Source organism: Mesoplodon densirostris, chromosome 1, assembly GCF_025265405.1.
Source record: "Mesoplodon densirostris isolate mMesDen1 chromosome 1, mMesDen1 primary haplotype, whole genome shotgun sequence".
In the NCBI taxonomy this organism is placed as follows: Eukaryota; Metazoa; Chordata; class Mammalia; order Artiodactyla; family Ziphiidae; genus Mesoplodon; species Mesoplodon densirostris.
Window position 1 is genome coordinate 228259394 of NC_082661.1, and position 22753 is coordinate 228282146.

Consider the following 22753-nt stretch of genomic DNA (forward strand, 5'->3'; position numbering starts at 1 on the left):
ATCAAGTTAAAACAGAATATAGTTTTGGTCATTAGTGTAATGTGACATGAATTATTCTGAGGCTTGGCTTAGGTAAAATAACCTCATAATGTATTTCAAATAGAGAATTAATTCAGCTTTTTCATCTTCACAAATTGTTTACACACATGTTTTTTTCCCAATTAACCGTGATAAATGTTTATAATAGAATATTTATAAAATATACAAACAAAAATAAATCAAACAAGAATTCCCTTTTTATTTTTACTTAATTCACTTAATGTTATTAAGTATTCTTCATAAATGTGGTTATAATTGTAACACTCCAATCTATATGGGTCTTCTATAATTTATTTATCTATTCCTCTGTTATAGGACTTATAAGCTGTTTTCTACTTTTCTCTATTATAAATAAGGCTTTGATGATCATCCCTGTACATAATTCTTTGAATGTATCTCTGTTTTGCACATTTTGGATAAAGTCCCAGATATAGAGCTAATAAATCAACATTTAAGAATTTCTTGAGGGACTTCCCTGGTGATGCAGTGGTTAAGAATCCACCTGCCAGTGTAGAGGAACATCCAGGAAGATCACACATGTTGCAGATCAACTAAGCCCGGGTGCCACAACTACTGAGCCTGCATGCTGCAACTACTGAAGCCCGTGTGCCTAGAGCCCGTGCTCCACAACAAGAGAAGCCACTGCAGTGAGAAGCCCATGCACCGCAACGAAGAGTAGCCCCAGCTCGCCACAACTAGAGAAAGCCCGTGCACAGCAACAAAGAACCAATGCAGCCAAAAATAAAATTAAAAAAAAATTTCTTGCTACATACTGTCCTATTATTTTCCAGAAATATCACATCACTTTTTACTTCCATCAGCAGTGTGTTAATGCATCTCATCCCTCTCCCCCAAGCACTGAATTTTTTTCTATTGTGGTAATAAATATATAACATAAAATTGACCTTTTTAACCATTTCAAAGTGTACAGTTCTGTGACAATCAGTAGATTCACACTGCTGTGCAACCATCACCACCATCCATTTCCAAAACTTCCATCTTCCCCAACTGAAACTCTGTACCCATTAAACAATAACTCTCTTTCCCCTCTCCTCAGCCCCTGGCAACCACCATTCTACTTTCTATTTCTATGAATTTAACTACTTTAGGTGCATCATATAAGTATTAGAATCATACAATATTTGTCCTTTTGTGACTGGCTTATTTCACTTAGCATAACGTCCTCAGAGTTCATCCATGTGGTAGCACGTGTCAGAATTTCCTTCCTTTTTAAAACTGCATAACATCCCATTGCTGGTATATGCCATATTTTTTTCATGCATTCATCTATCAATGGACACTTGTGTTGCTTCCACCTTTTGGCTATCCACCATTAAATTTTAAAGACCCTTCCCTATGTAGTTTTATTTATATTTATTTGATTTATTGTGATGCTGAACACACACGGACATTTTTCCCTCTTGATTAGTTATTTGGATTTTAATTTTGCTTATGCTGGATTTTGGGGAAAGAGCTTCATTGACTTTAATAGGTATTATATAAAATCAATACAGGAATGTATTAAGCTAAGAGCATCTCATTTATGTTTGTATCCAGAGCGAAAAGTTTTAATATTTAAATTTTTTTTTGCAATTTGCCACAGCTACCTTTAGATGGCATTAGATCCTTGGGGATGAGTTGTGGAGATTTTTGGATATTGTATGGAAATTGTGCATGTTTTGACAGTGTGACAGATTTAAAATCTGGTCCAAATGTTATCTGGGGTCTAGAATGCAAGAGAAATCAATATAGCATCTGGACATCCTGAGGCCGTATTCTAACTAAATTCAGGCCTCTTGCTTTTTCCTAACAGCAAATTTTTCCAGGTCTTTGCCTTAGATTAGATAGTTTTAAAACAAAAATCTTAAAAATGTTTTGAAGTTCAGTGTGAGGTCCTAAGCAAAATAGAGACTATCCTCTCTCCCACACATGGTGAAAGTTTGGGTTGAAAGGGGGTTCTTTCATATATGTAAGGAATCCCTTACATTAATTTCTCTGAACCAACACTTCAGATGTCAAAAGTTCTGCTTGGCAGAATGGAAGCTTAAATGAAATATCTAGCAATGAAGGCTGAAGGGAGTTGCCACCTCCATGATTCTGATGTTTGAATTTTGACGTGAAGCAAGGATGTTTGTAGTCCTATTTTCTGCTACTACTTTTCAGAGTTCATTTTGCTGAAAGATACTTTTTGTCTTAATTCTCAAGTTGCTTTAGTTCCCTGAGAAGATGCTTTATTCTCAGCAAAAGGGAACCTGACTCTAACACATTTCACTTTGTTGGCATGGATTTGAAGGGGGTCTAGAAGGTCAAGGGATTTGTCCAGAGTCTCAGGTTAGTGGCTCTGAGGCTAGCCTCCCCTCCACTGTGTTGGAATCAGCTGGGTCCAGGATCCCGGTTCTCCAGGATCCGGTCTAGCCACTAGACCACATGGTCTTCCAAATGAAACCGAAGTGCTACTGCAAGCCAGAAGGAAGCTCTTCAAACTCAGTAGAGTGTTTGCACAAAGACTTCTTTTAAGGCAAGGGGGTGGGTGGAGGCATTAAGAAAAACCTTTTCATAAGCAAGTGCCTTGGATCGTCTTTACCTTTTGAACCATTAACTCTTTCTTTAGTAAATGATTGCTAAAAACACTGTTCCTGTTTGTAACAAGCAACGACCTACATCATATATGTGATGGTACTTTGCACCCTTTTTTAAAAAAAGGGTATTTCTATCATATCTAGGGTGGAGAGCTAACAAATTTTGAAAACCTGTTATGTATTAGGTGCCTCATGTTCGTTATCTCAAATAACATTCACAATAACCCACAATAACTTCACAATAGGTATGATTATCTCCATTTTACTGGTACAGAACTGGAAGTTAAGGGAGATTAAAAAAAAAAAAAAAAAGAACTTGCTCTCTGCCACTATGGAAAACAGTATGGAGGTTCCTCAAAAAACTAAAAATAGAGTTACCATATGATCCAGCAACCCCACTCCTGAGCATACATACAGACAAAACTATAATTCAAAAAGACGTGCACCCCTATGTTCATAGCGGTACTATTCACAATAGCCAGGACATGGAAACAACCTAAATGTCCATTGACAGATGAATGGATAAAGAAGATGTGGTGTACACATATGATGGAATATTACTCAGCCATTGAAAAGAATGAAATAAGGCCATTTGCAACAACATGGATGGACCGGGAGATTATCATACTAAGTGAAGTAAGTCAGACAGAAAAAGACAAATACAAATTACAGCCCTTATATGTGGAATCTAAAATATGACACAAATGAACATATCCACAAAACAGAAACAGACTCACAGACATTGAGAACAGACTTGTGGTTGCCAAGGAAAGGGGTGGGGGAGGGAAGGATCAGGAGTTTGGGATTAGCAGATGCAAAGTATTATATATAGGATGGTCCTATTGTATAGCATAGGGAAGTATATTCAGTATCCTGTATATATATATATATATAAAACTGTAAAGGGTACCACTGACAACCACCTATGGATGGCCAGGCACCATAGTAACCACTTGCATGAGTTATCTTACAACAGGAGCTCCTGGTAAGGAATGTGGAACTAACAAGCTACCACCAACTGGAAGAATTCGGGAAAGGTCAAAAGGAGAGAGGAGACTTCAGTCCATATATCCTACCAATGTCCCAGAATCCTTCTAGCTGGAATCCATCTTGGCTGAGTGATGCACGCACCACCAGGAAGGACCCCGAGTCAGAGTGATTGGCCAGAGACAACCGGAAACTAATCCGATCACCATAAAACACGAGGCTGCAAGCCACATGGCAGAACAGTTCTCCCGGGTTCCCTTCCCCTCCTGCTCTCCGCCCGGACGTCCCTTCCCAATAAAGTCTCTTGTTTTGTCAGTATGTGTGTCTCCTCAGATGATTCATTTCCGAGTGTTAGACTAGAGCCCACTCTTGGGCCTTGGAAGGGGTCCCTTCCCCCTTCCTGCAACATAACTGTATCACTTTGCTGTTCAGCAGAAATTAATACAACATTGTAAATCAACTATACTCCAATAAATTTTTTTTAAAAGGCTTGCTCAAGTTCTCATAATCTGTAAATGACAGAACCAAGATTATGGACCATTCCCATTGAATACATGGAGGATATAGAAACAACTTATTTAAGTTTGAAATGTAATTTTTTTGTGTCAACTGAAGTATAATGCACAACATAAAAGTTGAGAATTACGTTTTATTCAGCAGACTCACTGCGGACTGTAGCCCGGAATGGCAGCCTCTCAGATCACTCTGAGGACTGTCCCAAAGAGGTAAGGGAGGAGCCCGGATACATAGGAGTTTTTGCTGGAAAAATAAATGTACTCAAACATCAAAAGGTGACTGCTAATCACAAAAACAGATGTCTCCATTAATGAGTTTAGTGCTTTTCTATCTATGGGCAGGTGCAAGAGTCTGGGCTCATTGAAGTTTTTCCTTTGATATACATCTTAACTATGTAGGGCCAGTATCCTGTTTTTCTCTGTTCTGAATCCCCTCAGGGTGTACCATCAGGGGCGGCTGCCGTGACTGGTGGCTTTATGGCCACAACATCCTTTGTTTACTGAAATGACAGGTGACATTCTTTGTCCACAATTGCTCAGCCCAAATTGACATCTTTTGAATCTGTAGAATTCCCATACCTTTTCTCTCCTTAATCGTCTCCAATTGCAATAAATAAATTTTAGATGTATTTCACAGTATTTCTTTCTTAGTTATGTTTTAACCATAATTGGCATCATTGTGCAATTTTTCCACTGAATTTGTAATTAATCTTATAGGGCTTTGAGAGGTGTGGGTCTGATCAAGGGAAAGGATGACCAAGAAAGATAGTAACACACACGCTTTATTGGATGGCACTTGAATAAGGATGCAAGAGAGGGGAATTCTGGGACTTCCCTGGTGGTCCAGTGGGTAAGACTCCACACTCTCAATGCAGGGGGCCCGGGTTTAATCCCTGGTTGGGGAACTAGATCCCACATGTATGTCACAACTAAAGATCCCGCATGCCGCAACTGAGACCCAGCACAGCCAAAAATAAATAAAATAAAATAAATAATAAATAAATACATACAAAAAAGAGAGAGGGGGGACATCTATCACAGCACATGACCATTCAGAGGCTTACCACAAGGAGCCATCATCTAAAAGGGGAGTAAGGCAAGAGTACTCCTAGGGGAAGGAGGGATGAGAGAAGGGGCTTACATGGAGTCTCTGGGTGAGAGAGCTCCGAGGGCGGCATCAGCTTTGGGGCTTTTTATTGCAAGTCTCTGCCTTACCCATAGGTAACAACTGTTGGGTGATGTTTTAAAGCAGGGGTCCCCAGCCCCCAGGCCGTGGACCGCTACCAGTGCGTGGCCTGTTAGGAGCCGGGCTGCACAGCAGGAGGTGAGCAGTGGGTGAGTGAGTGAAGAAGCTTCATCTGCCGCTCTGCATCACTGCATTACCGTCTGAACCACACCCATTGTGGAAAAATTGTCTTCCACGCAACCAGTCCCTGGCGCCAAAAGTGTTCGGCACCTCTGTTTTAGAGGTATGCAAAGCAAGCAGGCAATAAGTGGCTAAAATTTGGATTGTTTAGGCTATTTTAAAAATAATTGGACGTGTAAAAAGTTGAGTTTGGCACCAGTGGGCTTTTGTGCTAACGGAGCTCAACCTTCAGTGAAGAAAATAAGAACCAAGGGGCCAGCACACAGAGACCGTCTTTGACTCGTGTATAGGACAATCTATCTCAAGGCACCGGAAGCACTTAATTGTTCTGGGAACAGAGAATAGCTTCCTTCGATCACAGAAAGTATCTGATTCAACGAAACTAATAGTTTATGAGTTCAATGATATTACCCTCTATGGTTTTATTTACCTACACTTGTATAAAGAAAAAAAAATTGTTTGTGCTAAGTGGAAGTAGGTGACCCTACCTTCAAATATAATTGTATTTCAAAGAATCATATTATTTGAATTTCTTTTTTTTATTTGAACTTCTTATGATTAATTTCTTATGATTACAAATTTTGGTGTCACTTTGTAACATATTGAAATATTTCTGCTTCCAGCTAGAACCACCTAAGGATTTATGTTTAATTCTTCTTATCCATATATGTATGAAATACGTAAACATTGATGAGAAGTCCAGTGAAACCCTAAACTCCCCTTGCATCTTGTAGGTGCATATGCATTTATCTTGAGTTTGTGAGGGCAATTCTCATTCTGATATAAGCTATTAGCTCTATTGCAACTCAATAACATTTACAACTGGCATACACATTGACTGCAGGCCTTCTCCTGTCTTGCTTCCTGTCCCTGGTATTGCTGGCAGCTCTAGCCAGCCTCCTCTGCTGAGGCTCATCCAGGTACCAGGCTCTGTGCCCTCAAACTCCAGGGGACACATGACAAGCCTTCCTAAGAATTCTTAGTCACTATACCTTGTATTGCAGCCCTGGGTGTAGGCAACTGCAGCACTCTCTGCTTTCAAGTTTTCCATGAAGGAAATCTCTTTTCATCTGAATCTCTAGGTTCTTGGTGGATGCTGGATATTGGACCAGCTTGGCCATCTCCAAGGTGATGTGTCTAGTTTCTCTCTTTGAATGTACGGGCACTTTTCCCACTGGCCTCAACTTTAAGGCCTCATCTAGCACTCCAAGATTACCTGAAACATCCTATTTGCCTTCCTATTACCTGCAATAGCAGATTATTTATGGGTATTGAAGAGCCAGCTTAGAAAGAACAAGGGGAAAGGAACTAACATTTTTTGAGTACTTACTATACGATAAATACATTATATGAATTATCACATTCACTCTTCATGACAATTCTAACAAGTAGGCACCAGTTTATCCCTTTTTATTATTGAGTGAACTAAAACGAGGCACCTTTACCTACGATCAAAGCAATGATTCAAATTCAGATCTGTTTGATTTGAAATATGGGCATCAAAATTACGAGCATTTAGAAATATATATCAATAAGCATTTCCTATCCAAGTAATTCTAAGATAGAATTAAACCAATTAGAGATTGAAAAATATCTGAGAAGGACAACAAAACTTACAGAATAACTCACTTTTCCATTTGTAATATCAATTTCTACCAATCTTAAGTCAGTGGTTATCTTGCAGGAACTTTATAGATCTATCACACAAGGGTAATATGCAAAAACAAAAGATGATTTGGTGACACATTATTTGTTGAACTGGGTAGTTTCTTGTTAGTGGTGAGCATCTTGTTTAGTACAACAGACCTTATTTGTGCCCCTCACTTCCTTTACATAAAATAATCATCCACATATATTCACTGAAAACCATAAATTGCAAAGTTGTATGTCTTGTGTTGTCTACATTTTAAATTGCTTTATTCAGATATAACTGAACTATGATAAACTGCATATTTTAGGGTGTACACTTTGTTAAGTTTTTTAAAATTTTTATTTTATATTGGGGTACAGCTGATTTACAATGTTGTGTTAGTTTCAGGTGTACAGCAAAGTGATTCAGTTATACATATATCTATTCTTTTTCAAATTCTTTTCCCATTTATTATAGAATACTGAGCAGAGTTCCCTGTGCTATACAGTAGGTCCTTGTTGGTTATACACTTTGATAAGTTTTATACCTGTGAACTTATCACCACAATCAAGACAGTGAAAATATCCATCACCCTCAAAAGTTTCCTTGTGCACCTTGACAATCTTTCTCTTGCCTCTCTCTCCCACCCAAACAATCACTGATCTGCTTTCTGTCACTAAAGATTAGTTTATATTTTCTAGAGTTTTAAGAAAATCAAAACATTTAATATATTCTCTTTTTGTTATAGATATCTATATCTATATAGATATAGTACAATTTGTTTATCCATTCACCTGTTGATGGACATTTGGATTGCTTCCAGTTTTAAGTTATTTCAAAGAAAACCTTCTATGAACATATGTCTTTGTATGAACATATGCTTTCTTTCTTTTGGGTAAATACTAAAGAGTGGAATGCTTGGATCACAGGGCAGATGTATGTTTAACTTTTTAAGAAACTGTCAAACCATTTTCCAAAGTGACTGTAGCATTTTATACTCCACCAGAAGTGTATGAGAGTTCTAGTCTTCAAATTTTGGCCCACACTTGGCATGGCCAGTCTTTTTCATTTTAATCATTCTAATAGGTTCATGGTGGTATCTCATTGTAGTTTTAATTTCCTTTTCCCTAGTGACTAATGCTGTTGAACACCTTTTCATATGCTTATTCGCCATCCAAATCTGTTCAAATCTTTTGCTCATTTAAAAACAATGTAGTCTTTGTTTTTCAAAAATAAAAAGAAATAAAATAATATTGGTTAGGGTATGTCAAAAAAATGTTTAGAGGACCACTCCCCAAACCAAAAAAAGTAGATATTTGTGGATATTAGAATTAAAGGAAAATTTAAACTTATAAGTTATGCATTTCTGAAATGTTTAAATACTTTTGCAGTGAGCATGTGTTACTTATGAGGAAAAACAATTTATCTTTCTGTCTTTTGCAAATGTACATTTAAGACAATCTTTATGCACTTGATGATTTGGTGAGGAAGGTCCAGAGAATGATTTTGGAATAATGAGAATTGAGCTTTCTACAGCTGCTGCTACCTCTTCTCACACAGCATTATAAGGAGGCTTCCTGAGAACAGAACATCTGGGAACAACGGGTGGAAGAAGGGTATTGCTAGACAGAGCGCTAGAAGGGTAGTACTTTGACTAGTTTTTATTTTGCTCTGCAAACATGGCGGGTCAGGGAAGAGTCTGAGCCAAGCAACTGGAAAGACAGGTGAGTTCTGGAAAAAGATGAGAAGATGAGAAGGCTGCTTGGGGAGGAACACTGGGAAGTCCAAGGAGGTGAATTTAGGGTAAATTGTCTTGTGAAAGGGTGATATAACCCTCTTCTCCATCTGCCCAAGAAAACCTCTTTAAAATCAACATTATTCATTAGTTCTTTTTGGAGGTCAACTTATGTTTTCTGGGTATCTCCAGGTTGATACAGAGAGAGAGCGGGGATGGACCTTAGGACCTCAGCTCACAAAACTCTTAAACTGGTGAAAGAAAAGAGAAATGATGAGCAAGTACAAATTTAGTCTTAAATCACTTAAAATAATTTTTTAAAATCATAAAGATAATTTTTAAGTGCAATTTTAGGTTTCTAATAAAATTGAGAGGGAGGTACAGAGATTTTCCATATATCCCCTCTCTTCACACATGCATAACTTCCCGCTTTATCAACATCCCCCTTTCTCAACATCAGTCACCAGAATGGTAGGTATTTTTACCAAAGGTGAACCTACAGTGACATATCACAGTCACCCGAAGTTCATTGCTTACTTTAGGGTTCACTCTTGGTGTTGTCCATTCTATTTCCCTGCCTTAAAAATCTTCTCTGCTCTGCCTATTCAGCTCTTCCCTCCCCCCAATCCTGGCAACCACTAATAATTTTAATTGTCTCCATAGCTTTGCTTTTTCCAGAATGTCCTACAATTGGAATCATGCAGTATGTAGTCTTTTCAGATTGGCTTCTTTCCCTTAGGAATATGCATTTAAGGTCCTCATGTTGTTTCATGGCTTGATAGCTCATTTCTTTTTAGCACTGAATAATATTCCATTGTCTGGATGTACCACAGTTTATTTATCCATTCACCTACTGAAGGACATCTTAGTTGTTTTCAAGTTTTAGCAGTTATGAATATAGCTGCTATAAACACCCATGTGCAGGTTTTGTGTAGACATAAATTTTCAGCTCCTTTAGGTAAATAGCAAGGAACGTGATTGCTGGATCCTATGATAAGAATATGTTTAGTTCTTTAGGAAACTCCCAAACTGTGTTCCAAAATGACTCTGCCATTTTACATTCCCACCAGCATTGTATGAGTGTTTCTATTGTTCCACATTCTTACCAGCATTTGGTGTTTTCAGTGTTCTGAATTTGGCCGTTCTAATTTGTGTGTAGTGGTATCTCATTGTTGTTTTAAATCACATTTCCTTGATGACATATAATGTAGAGCATCTTTTCATATGCTTATTTACCACCTGTTTATCTTCTTTGGTGGAGTGTCTATGAAGATCTTTGGTTATTTTTAAATTGGGTTCTTTGTTTTCTTACTATTGAATTTTAAGAGTTCTTTGTATATTTTGGATAACAGTCCTGTCAGATGTCTTTGAAAATATTTTCTCCCATTCTATGGCTTGCCTTCTCATTTTCTTGACATTGTCTTTTGCAGAGCAGAAGTTTTAAATTTTAATGAAGTTCAGCTTACTACTTATTTCTTTCAGGGATCAGGGCTTTGGTGGTGAATCTCGCTTTTTTTTTTTTAAACCCATTTTTAAAAAGTCCTCTTGACTAGGTAAAGTGAAAGAAGAGAGGCAGCCTCTATCCATCAGAGTCCTCATAGAAAAGACAGTCAAAAGGTCATTGAGAAGATTATAATGAAGAGACTACTTCCTGAGATGAGGTCAAGGTTAAGGGAAATAAAAGACGTTGACCTAGCAGGAAACTGTTGTCAGCCCTAAGCCTAAAGGGACAATGGGAAGGGGCAGCTACTGGATGCTGAAAGAGAGGAGCTGCTGGAGAGGAATGTGGCCTTAAGTAGAGGAACCAAATGGGAGCCAGAAGGCAGCGAACCATGATGTGTTCCACACAGGTCGGTGGTCAGAGGCTCAAAGAAGAGCTGGGACAGAGTGAATCTAGATGGGCCTATGAAGGACATCCTCGCACAGACTCCCACCAAAATCCTACTCTTCCCATCCACTCACCCCTTAAACCACCCACGTCCATCTGGAAAGTCATAAAGAACAGTTTCAACCTAGAGGCTGGTGATTCCTAATTCCTTTAGGCTCACAGACTCCAAAAAGCACTTATAAGCACCTTCATAAATTTACATACAATATTTTTCCTCCTTACAGACAGGGAACCCTTTATTATGCAAGTAGTTAGATCTTTCTCACTGATATTCTTGCAAAAAATAGTAGCCAATACCTGAAAAAAGTTTTGAAATAAATCCAGATTGTATATTTAAAATAAAAAAAATTCAGGAGGAAATTTCTGCTTAAAAGGAAATTTCAAAAGTACATGGCTTTTTTTTTTTAACTTCAATAAGCACTTTAGCTTTATTTGACATTCTACACATGTCAGTTCTAACTCTGATGGCAGTAAGTTATGAAATCCTTGATTACAAGGGTAGGTATTACAGATGGAATGAACATTTCCATTTCTTGCCTTTGCAGCTAAGGGTTGGTTTGACTGAGAAAAATGTCAGAATTCTCAAACACGCTGTGAGTTGGATTCCTTCTGTATCGTGTCTTTGTCTTTGTTCTCCAATCATTGGGATCATCTTTGTTTTTTGTTTTTGTTTGTTTGTTTGTTTTTGGCCATGCCATGCGGCATTCGGGATCTTAGTTCCCAGACCAGGGGACCAGGGATCGAACCCATGGCCCCAGCAGTGGAAGTGAGGAGTCTTAACCACTGGACCACCAGGGAAATCCTGAAGTCATCTTTGTCAAGATCTGCTCCATTGACACTATCTGGTATTTTGAGCAGAGGTAACGTGCAGATTTCTGCAGTGTTTCCCGATTCTAGGGGTATTTTCCTGACAAGGAATTGGCACCCTGGGTTATAGCTGGCAGGAAAAATTTTCCCCAGATCTATAAACTTTCCTTAGCTGTCTCCCTCCAATCTTCCAAAGAGGTAGCCTCATCCAAAGAGTAGGTAGTTTTCTAGCAATTCCCCTCACAGTGAGTAAGGGACTTTGGAGTGTGGCCCCCAAATTTAGACTGCTTGAAGCTTGGAACCACTCTTTAAAACCTTGAGAACTTAAGCAAGTTACTTGACTCGATTTCCTCATAGTGGATAATAATAGTACCTATTTAATAAGATTGTTGTGAGGATTAGATTAATTCAGATAAAGCTTTATAAAGGGGTAGCCACATTTTGTTATTATTCTAATAGCCACATACATCTAGAAAGCTGTGGAAGAATTCTTTCCTGTCATTCATTCTTCTGTTCATTTGTTCATCTGCTTCTGAATATTTACTGAGCTCAGCACTGTGCTCTGTGCTAGAGATAGAATGATCAACTAATACAGAATTAGTCCCTGGCTTCCTTGAGCCCATAGTCTAGTAGGGAAGACAGATGCTAATCAAATAATCATAACCGCAAATATAAAATTATTATGGAAGTAAGGTACATGCTTCTATGAAAACCAGTAATGGAGAGCTATGACCCTAAAGAAGTGTTGTTTAATCTGAGATCTTAAGGCTGAGAATGAGTTCTCTACCTTGAATTCAGTTAAGTGCTGATAGACTTACTTTTCAGACAGCTGGGCTTTCTATATAGCAGAGGAGAACTTCAAAAACTTCAGAAAAGACAGAAATTCAAGGCTCTGACATTGAATAGGTTGATGACTTTTGGAGTAGTAAACAATATTTTAATCAGGGTTTGTCTCTGACATGAATGCAAGACAGTCTGGGATGGAATGAATCTCAGTGATGTGTGAAGTTTCTTCCTTCACCAAGCCAGAAAGCCCAGAGGCACTGCCAAATACGGCTGGGTCTCCGGCTGTGCCCAGGATCAATGTCTGAGTTGAAGTTTTGTTTGGCAAATAAAGTTTTTACAATTTCAAAACCACAGGAGGCCTCTGAACTTTCCAGAAGGGCTCCCAACATAGGAATCCTCCTTTGATACTGTCTTCATACAAATAACATGGGAACCAGGACTTTGCTCTGCTAAGAGAAGTCAATACCTTCATGATAAAGAGAAATGGCCCCCAATGTTCATAGCAGCACTATTCACAATAGCCAAGATGTGGAAGCAACCCACGTGTCCATCGACAGAGGAATGGATAAAAAAGATGTGGTAGATGGAATTCTACTCAGCCATAAAAAAGAATGAAATAATGCCATGGGCAGCAACATGGATGGACCTAGAGAGTATCATACTAAGTAAAATAAGTCAGAAAGAGAAAGACAAATATCATATGATATTGCTTATATGTGGAATCTAAAATCTGGCAAAAATGAACTTATTTACAAAACAGAAACAGACTCACAGACATAGAAAACAAACTTACAGTTACCAAAGGGGAAGGGGGGCAGAGTCAGAAGTAGGGGATTCACATATACACACTACTATATATAAAATAGACAAACAACAAAGACCTACTGTATAGCACAGGGAACTATATTCAATATTTTGTAATAACCTATAATGGAAAAGAATCTGAAAAAAAATTAAAATGAGGATAATATATATTTTTAAAGTGCTATCCAAAATTAAAAAAAAGAGAGAGAGAGAGAGAAGGGCAATTCTTCAATGATCTGCTCCAAAATACTGACAGATTTTACTGATTCTGGAATGGATGAGAACATTTGACAGGGTATTGTCTGAGTTTTAAAATTTTCCTCCAAGGCATAAATCAGCTTAACCATTTCCAAGACACATTGCTTCCTCAAGGTCTTTTATCTGGTAACAGATAAAACTGCAGTATGCAGTTTTGTAGGATGGCTAAAGACAACATTCTTTGTGTTGAAGCAAATCCAATTTTGGTAACATTTTAATGTCTTTCAATTGAGCATTTTACTTAGGCAAAAACAGCAGACCATGCAGTGAATTGTCAGGGTGTAAGGGACCACTTCAGCTCTGTTGGCTTCCTACTTCCATAGGTAAGCATCTTGCCACACAAGATGCCCTCTGACTTTTGTGTTCTGCTGATACAAATAAAACCCAACCATATATATATATATATATATATATATATATATATATATATATATATAGTGATATTTCCTAGCCTAAGCTGGTATCAAGTTATAGATAGATAGGTGATAGATGTTCATAATCATAATGACATGAAACATTTGCAATTCATATCAAAGGAAGGCCTGATAGATATTATAGTTGGTCAATGATGACAGCTACAAATTACCAAATGGTACTTTGCTTTACAGGCTGCCTTTTACTTTAGTATGAAACAATGCTTTAGTAACAAATATAAGTTATACAAAAGGTTTTCTCCCCTAATTATAATTTTAAATATTGGAGAAGACATAAAAGAAAAATATCTTTTCCCACAGTTTGGATCTTCTGAAAGCCACCAGTGGGTGCTCTGGGTCAGAAGGCCCAGGCTAACAACCTCACCTATGTAATCTTTAATCTTACAGTACTAACCTCTCTCTGTTTTTTCTTTCCTCTCTCTTTAATTTCAATTTCACCTTTACAGTACTTTAGGTATTAAATACAACTGTCTGAAGTGAGTTAGAGAATCATTTAAATAACTTGGAGCAGCAATTTATAAACTGTGGTACAAAGGATCACTGATGCCCACTGAAAAACCTAAACACTTTTCCCAGCCTTCCGTGGCCTTTGCAGTGTCAGTCGTTTTGCATCTCCTCCCCTCTCCTCAGACTTGTTTTTAACCCCAATGTTTCTCTGAATTATAATGAGTCTCTCAACAGTTTTTGTGTATCAAGATTGACCATGTGCACGTCTCAAAGAATATTCTCTTCTCCTAGCAGGGTTTTTTGACCTATGTAGGGTCTGTGAACTCTTAGGGGATTCAGAGATATCCTTTAAAGGGGTCTGGCACAAAAACTTCCACGTGCATTTCCCTATTTGGAGTTTCACGTACCACAATTCTTTTCTTCCTATGACTGTTTTTCCTGACTTCATTCTTATTTTTCTAGAAGACTCATTACTTCAGCCGATCCATTCATGATCACTTTCTCTTGTTTGTATTATTTTCCTTTCCTCATTCTAAATCCTCATTCACTTCAGCATTTGAATTTGCAGCCTCCCCGTTACCCTAAGTCTGGCCTTGTAAGGAGAGCCCTTCACTTCATGCCCCCAGCAGGGGTCACCCTAATTCCTTCCCAGAGAGTCATACAGTCCAAATGTCCATTATCAAGTTAAAGGACCCACCTTCTAGTCTTGGAACTGTAGTTCCAGTTTCCATGAAACATTATAAATACTTAAAGCTCAACATTCACAATGTTCTCATCTCCATTCTTATCTAATAGTGGGTAGCACTTTAAGCTCCCTTTTAAAAAATAATTTATTTATTTATTTTTGGGTGCATTGGGTCTTAATTGCTGCCCGCGGGCTTTCTCTAGTTTTGGTGAGCGGGGGTTACTCTTCGTTACTGTGCACGGGCTTCTCACTGCAGTGGCTTCTCTTGTTGCGGAGCATGGACTCTAGGCACACAGCCTTCAGTAGTTGTGGTGCAAGGGCTTAGTTGCTCCACCGCATGTGGGATCTTCCCAGACCAGGGCTCAAACCTATGTCCCCTGCATTGGCAAGCAGATTCTTAACCACTGCGCCACCAGAGAAGTCCCTAAGCCCTTTTCGAAGTTAGTAATTTTATTTTGAAATCGTGTTTGCTTATTTATTTTTGCTATAATTCCTACAGGAAAGAAAAACTCAAAATCATGCCTTACACTGTAGATCAAATTTTCTCAAAGTATACCACAAAGTAAAATTATTGTACTTTTTTTTCTCTGTAACTCATGCTTTCTCCTAATATACTGGAGATTTTTGTATGTATGTATTTGAAGCACTTAGCAGCTAAATGATATAATATAAATAAGATTGAATTAGGATGTCTTCTTTTTTAAAAATATTTATTTATTTGGCTGTGTCGGGTCTTAGTTGTGGCACGTGGGATCTTTGTTGCGGCAAGCAGGATCTTTCATTGAGGGGCGTGAGCTTCTCTCTAATTGTGGTGCGTGGGCTTAGTGGGATTTTATTTCCCCGATCAGGGATTGAACCCTCATCCCCTGCACTGGAAGGCAGATTCTTAACCACTGGATCACGGGGGAAGTCCCAGGATATCTTTTCATTGTTTTTTTTTTTTTTTTTTTTTTTTTTTGCGGTATGCGGACCTCTCACTGTTGTGGCCTCTCCCGTTGTGGAGCACAGGCTCCGGACACGCAGGGTCAGCGGCCATGGCTCACAGGCCCAGCCGCTCCGCGGCATGTGGGATCTTCCCAGACCAGGGCTCAAACCCATGTCCCCTGCATCGGCAGGCGGACTCTCAACCACTGCGCCACCAGGGAAGCCCTTTTCATTGTTTTTTAATCAAACATTCTCTTTAAAATTCTTTTCTGTAATTATTTATGCCATTTAAAAAAATGTGTTGAGTTTATTATACTAAATAAAAAAGAACCAGGAAAAATTAGCAACATAACAGCTAGTTACGAAGACATAATAATGTGCCAATTAAAGTGATTACTAGAGTTGAGCTCAGGGAACAACTTGATTTAAACAAAAATATCACACCAGTGATTCTACCTTCTCATTCTTGCATCATTAAATTAGATCATTCCCACAAGCATTAAACATGTTATTATTTTTCTCCTCTTAAAACAAACAAAAACTTTTTTTGAGCCTACTTCTCCAGCTATTACCCCAATTCTCTGCTCTTCTCTGAAACAAAACTACTTAAAAGAGTTGCTTGTATTTTCCATCTTCCTCTCCTCTCATTCTGCCTTTTGTCCATTCAAATCAGGCTTTTTCCCACCACTCCTCTGAACTTGCTCTTGTCCAGTGGGTCACCAGCAACCTTCATGTTGCTAAATCCAATGGTCAATTCTCAGTTCTCATCCTACTTGACCTATGAGTAGCATTTGACAATAATGCTTCGTACTACAAACATTTTCTTCAGTTGCTTCCAGGACACCACACTGACCTGGTTTTCCTGTTACGTTGCTGATCCCTCATTGTCAATCTCCTGTCCTAGATTCTCATCCTCTTCTTATGGGTGTTAGAGTTCCATAGGCTCTGGTGTGGTCCTCTTCTGTTCTACATCTCCACTCATTTCCTAGATGATCTCTTCCAGATCCGAGGCTTTAAATTCCTTCCATGATTCTCTAATGAATCATGTTCCACTGCTGATAACAGAGATTCAATGACAATAGCTTAAACACAGACGAGTTCACTCTCTCACATTACCAAGGGTCAGAAGGAGCCTGAAGAAGCCAGTCCACAGCTGATGTGGCAGATCCATGAAGTCATCAGAGACTCAGGCTACTTCTGATTTTCTGCTCCATCATCCTAGTGTGGGGCTTCTATTCTCGGGTCCACCTCATGATCTGAGATGGCTAAGTTAGCTCTAGGCATCATCTACAGATCAGGAGGAAGGGAAGGAGAAAGGAGAACCATCAGCAGACCAGCAATTTTAAAGGAGCCTTTTTGGAAGCCCCTGGCCCCAACACACATATACATTTGCAAGTTTATCTCATTAGTTCAATGGCTAGATTCAGTCATGTGCTTATATCTCTCTGCAAGGGAAACTGGTAGTTGTGGCCTTTATTCCAGGTAGCAATATGTTCAGCTAAAGTTGACGTTCTATACTAAAGAGGAAGAGGAGAAAGAATATTTGCTAAGCATCTAGTAATCTCTGCTATAATATCAATATACTGAAAGTCCCATATTAATGTCTCTAGCCCTGTACTCTTCTCTGAGCCTCAAGACTACTTATTCCTTAGCTCTGCTTGGATGCCTCCTTGGCAAGTCAAACTTAACATGAGTAAACACTCCCTTTACAATGCAGTCTCAGCCATGAATGCCTGATTGGGATGAGTTGAGAAAAGAAGGAGCAATGAGAAAGTGAAGACAGTGAATAGAGAGAACTGTTTCAAGGAATTTTGATATAAAAAGGAACAGAGGGGAAATCATTGCAGTAGTGAAGTCCTCAAGAAGACAAGAGTGGGAATTCCCTGGTGGTCCCATGGTTAGGACTCTGCATTCTCACTGCTGAGGGCCTGGCTTCGATCCCTGGTCGGGGAACTAAAATCCCACAAGCTGTAGGGTGTGGCCCAATAAATAATAATAAAATAAAATAAATAACCATAGAAGACAAGTATGGGTGGAATGCAATGCACAAGCGAGGAGATTGGCTTTTGATGGAAACCGGAGTTTACAGGTACAACTTTTAGTCAAGAAGGCTCACTGAATTGAAGCTTTGATAACCCACTCTGCACCAAATGAATGACGATAATAGGTCAAACCTAAAGGGAGAAAACAATAAATATAAATCCAGGTTCAGAAATAAGACAAACAGCCCCTAGGTGGAAATAGAACAAAAATGTCAAAGCAAGTAGGCTGAAGCCACAACGTTTATGGGAAATCCAGAAAGCACAGAGCCCTGGCCAGGATTTCAGCTCCTGAGGCATAGAGGACACTAAAATTGCTCCATGAGAAACTAAGTTCAGCCTTACAGCCTGAAAACTCCTCTCTTCTCAGGAATGAGGCTGAAAAAATATTAAAACTCTAGGTAACTTCTACTAGGAGACGTGGCTTTCAGACCATAGACCCAGGAAGAAGGGGTTACCCAGATACAATCTTACAGTCAAACATTGAGCCATCCTGCCTAATTGCTCTGTGATTGGAGCTGCGGAATCCACAATATTACTTTAGGGCAGGAATTCCAAGTTACTACTATAATACTTGGCTTTTGGTCAAGGGTCTGCTGACAGAGAGAGGTGAGCTCGTGGTTGAAGGCATGGGGAGAGACACAAAGAAAAATGTTAAAACCTTTCAAAGGCTTCAATGTGAACGTGCAACCTCACATTCAAAACATGTGGATAGGTTTAATGCTGAGGAAGAAAGCCAACAACATTAACAATTAGAATGTGAGTTGACGACAGATAAAATCAGTTTTATGTCTGGAGTAGTTTGATAAGATTTTAATAGAAATATGATTGAAACGATCAAAGAATTAAAGGCATAATTTTACCAAAAAGAACAAGAGATTATGGAATAAAAATAAACAAAAATGAAACACAAAAGAGATGATCCAAAGTTTGTATATAAAAAATACAGTCGTTGGAGTACAAATGTATTAGATTTGAATTCCAAAACAGTCAAAGGGAAAATTAGTGACTTGCAAGATTGTAAAATGGAACAGCCCAGAACACAGAAAAGAGAGCAAAGAGAGAGACATGGGTATGGACAGGGTAAGATGGTGTATTTAGTCGTGGGAGACCAGGCAGTTCTTTTTGTATTGCTTCTATTTTCTCAGTAAAGTTAGAGGTGAGATCATCAGCTGACATGGAGGAGGAGATGTTGAGTGTTAGAAGAGAAAGGAAAAGAAGTGACAGTCCTTTTAGAGAGTGGGACGTAAATTAAGGAAATATGGAAGGATTACCAGGAAGTGCTGGTGGCCCTCTCCAGTCTATTAGGATTTAGACCCCCTAAAAAAAGTCTGTTGCCAATGGGCCAGATCCTGGGCAAGGGCCAAGAAGCAAATTGAGTGGAAAGACATATGTTAGGAACACATTCAATTCATTGTGATTATTTACTTTCATAATTGAATGAAAAAGTGGATTCTGTCTATAAAAAGACAGATTTTCAAGTGAAAGTATAGAGAAAAGAGGAAACAGATAACCTATGAGGAAAGAAGAGCAAAGAGAGAGAAAAAAGAAGAAAGCAGTAGAGGTATGTCACAGTCATGTGTATTAGAATCAGGTATAGTGACACACTACTATGTGTAAAATAGATAACCAACAAAGATAACCAACAAGGACCTACTGTACAGCACAGGGAATTATACTCAATATTTTGTAATAACCTATAAAGGTGAAAATCTGAAAAAGAATATACATATATGTGAATTACTGTGCTGTACACCTGAAACTATAACACTTTAAATCAATTACACTTCAATTAAAAAAAAAAGAAGTAGGTATAGTGAGTAGCAAATACTCAGAAAGTAGAAAGAATAATTTAGAAGACAGACTAAATTAGTTATTGGTGGGGGATTGAGAGGGAATCAAATAGCCACTCCTAGTACATTGATCTTCAAAAGTTTTTTTTAGTATATTTTAGAAAATTTTCATCAAAATAAATGGAAAGTTTATAATCCAGTCTTTTAAGGGTTAAGTGTCTATCTGGAAAAGTCTGCCCTTGAAAGTTCATTTCTTGATGATAACAGTTATTTGAGGTATGGGAAGTTTTCTTTTTCCTTTCCTTGTTTAGAAAATAATAATATATGCCATCAGAATCTGGCAATGTTCTAACTACTTGCAACATAGGGATCTCTATATGTTCATTCATTCAGTCAACACATATTTGTTGCCTGTGTACTTATGCATATCACTGGTTTAACTACAAGGACATGTCAAGGCATGTCAATTCTATTACCTGGATTCCATTCCAAGTTCCACTATTCAGTACATGGTAAACTGGGATTGGTTGAGTTGCTTAAACTCTTTGAGTCTCAGTTTCCCCTTCTATAAAATAAAAATGAGGATAATGCTACCTTCCCTCAGGTAACATTACCCTCCCTCATCAGATCCCTATAAACATTAAATGATATAAGATATTTAAAGTGTTTAGACTAGTGCCTTATAAGTGCTCACAACATGGTAGCTGTTATTCTACTAATTAAATTTAATTCTACTAACTAAAATTCCAAGGAGAATATTATACTCTCTTAGAAGTGATACTAAAGCTAAATATTTTAGAGTGAACACTGTACGTTTTATTAGGTATCCAATGCACCTAGTATCTTGCTAGGTACTCTGTGGATAGTCAGTAAATGATATCTACCATTATTACTAATAATACTAATACTTTGGACTTGATAGTACCTCACAATTCTCAAAATGCTGTCATAAGCATTACCTGGTTTGATGCTCACTGCGCCTGGAAAAGTAGATATAGGACAAATATTATCTTCTCAGTTTAACAGATAAAGAAGCAGAGACATGGAGAAAAGCTAAGTGACTTGACCAAAATCACATGGCTTATAAACCGAAGATTACCATGACTGTTAATAAGCATCATAGAGATTGAAAGCATTTATTAATGCAATTGTTGGTTATCTTAATAATTACACTAATCATTTCCTCATTTTGATATAGAAATCATTTTCATTTACTTGTTCGTTATTAGTATATCTAAGGGTATCCACAAAGTAACTTCATTAGTTCATATCTGTATGAAGCATAGTTTTCCTTATACATTTACAGTGGGAAACTTTTCATTTTTTAATAGAACACATAGTTCTTTTGGTCAGAGTTTAAAATTTACATTTCCAGCAGTCCCTTTCCAGTGAAAATGTAACTATTGCTCTTGTTCCATATCTTTTTAGTCATTATCTTTCTCTTATCCTTTCCCTCTTCTGTTTCACACTGAAGATCTGTGAGCTTTGTGATGCTTGTTACTTTTGCCATATGGTGCCATGTGAAAGTAAATTATTAATATGTTTTTCTCCAATACTTGTATCATTTATTAAAGGTGGGAAGTTGCTGGCACTCCCTATGAAGCTATATGTTAAGCACTTGCCTAGAGTTTGGCCTTGTTGTGATTTGCCCTTTGTTAGTCTCCCTATACTTTTGTTTAAGAAGGAAGGTCCTTTCCTGCTTGGGAAGATGGATGAGGCCTTCGATGTACTGGTGGAGAAATGTGTCAAGCTTCGGACCTACAGGAGCCTGGAAAGGGGCTGAATGGTTCTACATAAGGACATGGGATGTCTCTTCTGGAATAGGCAGGAGGGATGGGAAGAAACTTGTGAGGACAGAAGCTACCATGTGATGTGGGACTGAGGAAACACTGAGGTGTGTTATTTACGGTAAAGTCTCTTAGCTGCTCCTTGAAGATCTACAGTTTTCTTCAAGGCCCTTGGAGTTGAATTTGTACATTCTTCAGTTGTGTCACTGTGGGTGCTATGAGCAGAGCAATGTTATATTTGGGTTATACAATCGTACCCACAAAATTTATTTAATTAAATATACATTTGTATATAGCCCTGTACTAGATGCTTTTTTAAGAAAAAAAATGTGTTTTGATTAAAAGGCAGAAAAGTTCAGAACCCGCACACTAAAAGCTTCCTTTTGAAGACCTACTTAAACAGAGTCTGAACTAATTTTTAAAGATTATTTAGAAAACGACTAAAACTTCGTTAGTAGTCTTTAAAACTAGGTGAATGAGCTTCTCTGGGAAAATAACAAGTATTAATGTTGGTATATGTCACAGACTATGGGCTTTAGTTTAGAAATTTATTCAGAAAAGCTCTTAATTTTTTCTGGAAATTAGATAGCAGCATTGTTCCAGCAATTTTCCTGAATTGTCTGTGTGGTTGGCTTCACCACCCTGTTTGCCAGGAAAATTTGGCCTGTAGTTCTCCCAAGTTAGCAGAATCAGTGCAATTTAGTATAAAGCTGTCATTTTTTCCAGTTAACCAATTTTATTGTCAAGTGAGTGATTCTCTGCTGATTGGCTCCACCACAGATTTGATTTCCAGCTTCAGCTTGGTGTTCAGTGCTGTTAGGTAATCATTCCTGTGGCAGAGTCCATGGATGAGCTCTCCAAAACAGTTCCCAATCCCCGTCTCCCTTATCTTCATTTACAACTTGAGCTAGAAAACAAGAATCCCCTATTTCCCAGACTCCTTTGCCACTAAGAGCTGGCCATATAGCATAGTTCTGGCCAAGGAGGTAAAGGGTTTCACTTTGCAAATAGAAAGGAAATAGCCCTTTAGGACAACATTTTTTTCCATTTAGACTATTATTTGTCCCTTTTCCCTTTTTCCTGCATTGAACTTGTATGGGATACCTAGAAGTGCAGCAAGCCATCTTTTGACCACAGGGTAATAATCATGAGAAAGGAATCCAAGTTCCAAAGAGCATCACTGAGCCACTACACCAACATTTGATGGACACGCTGTGTTTCACTGAATGAAATAAATACCACCACCACCC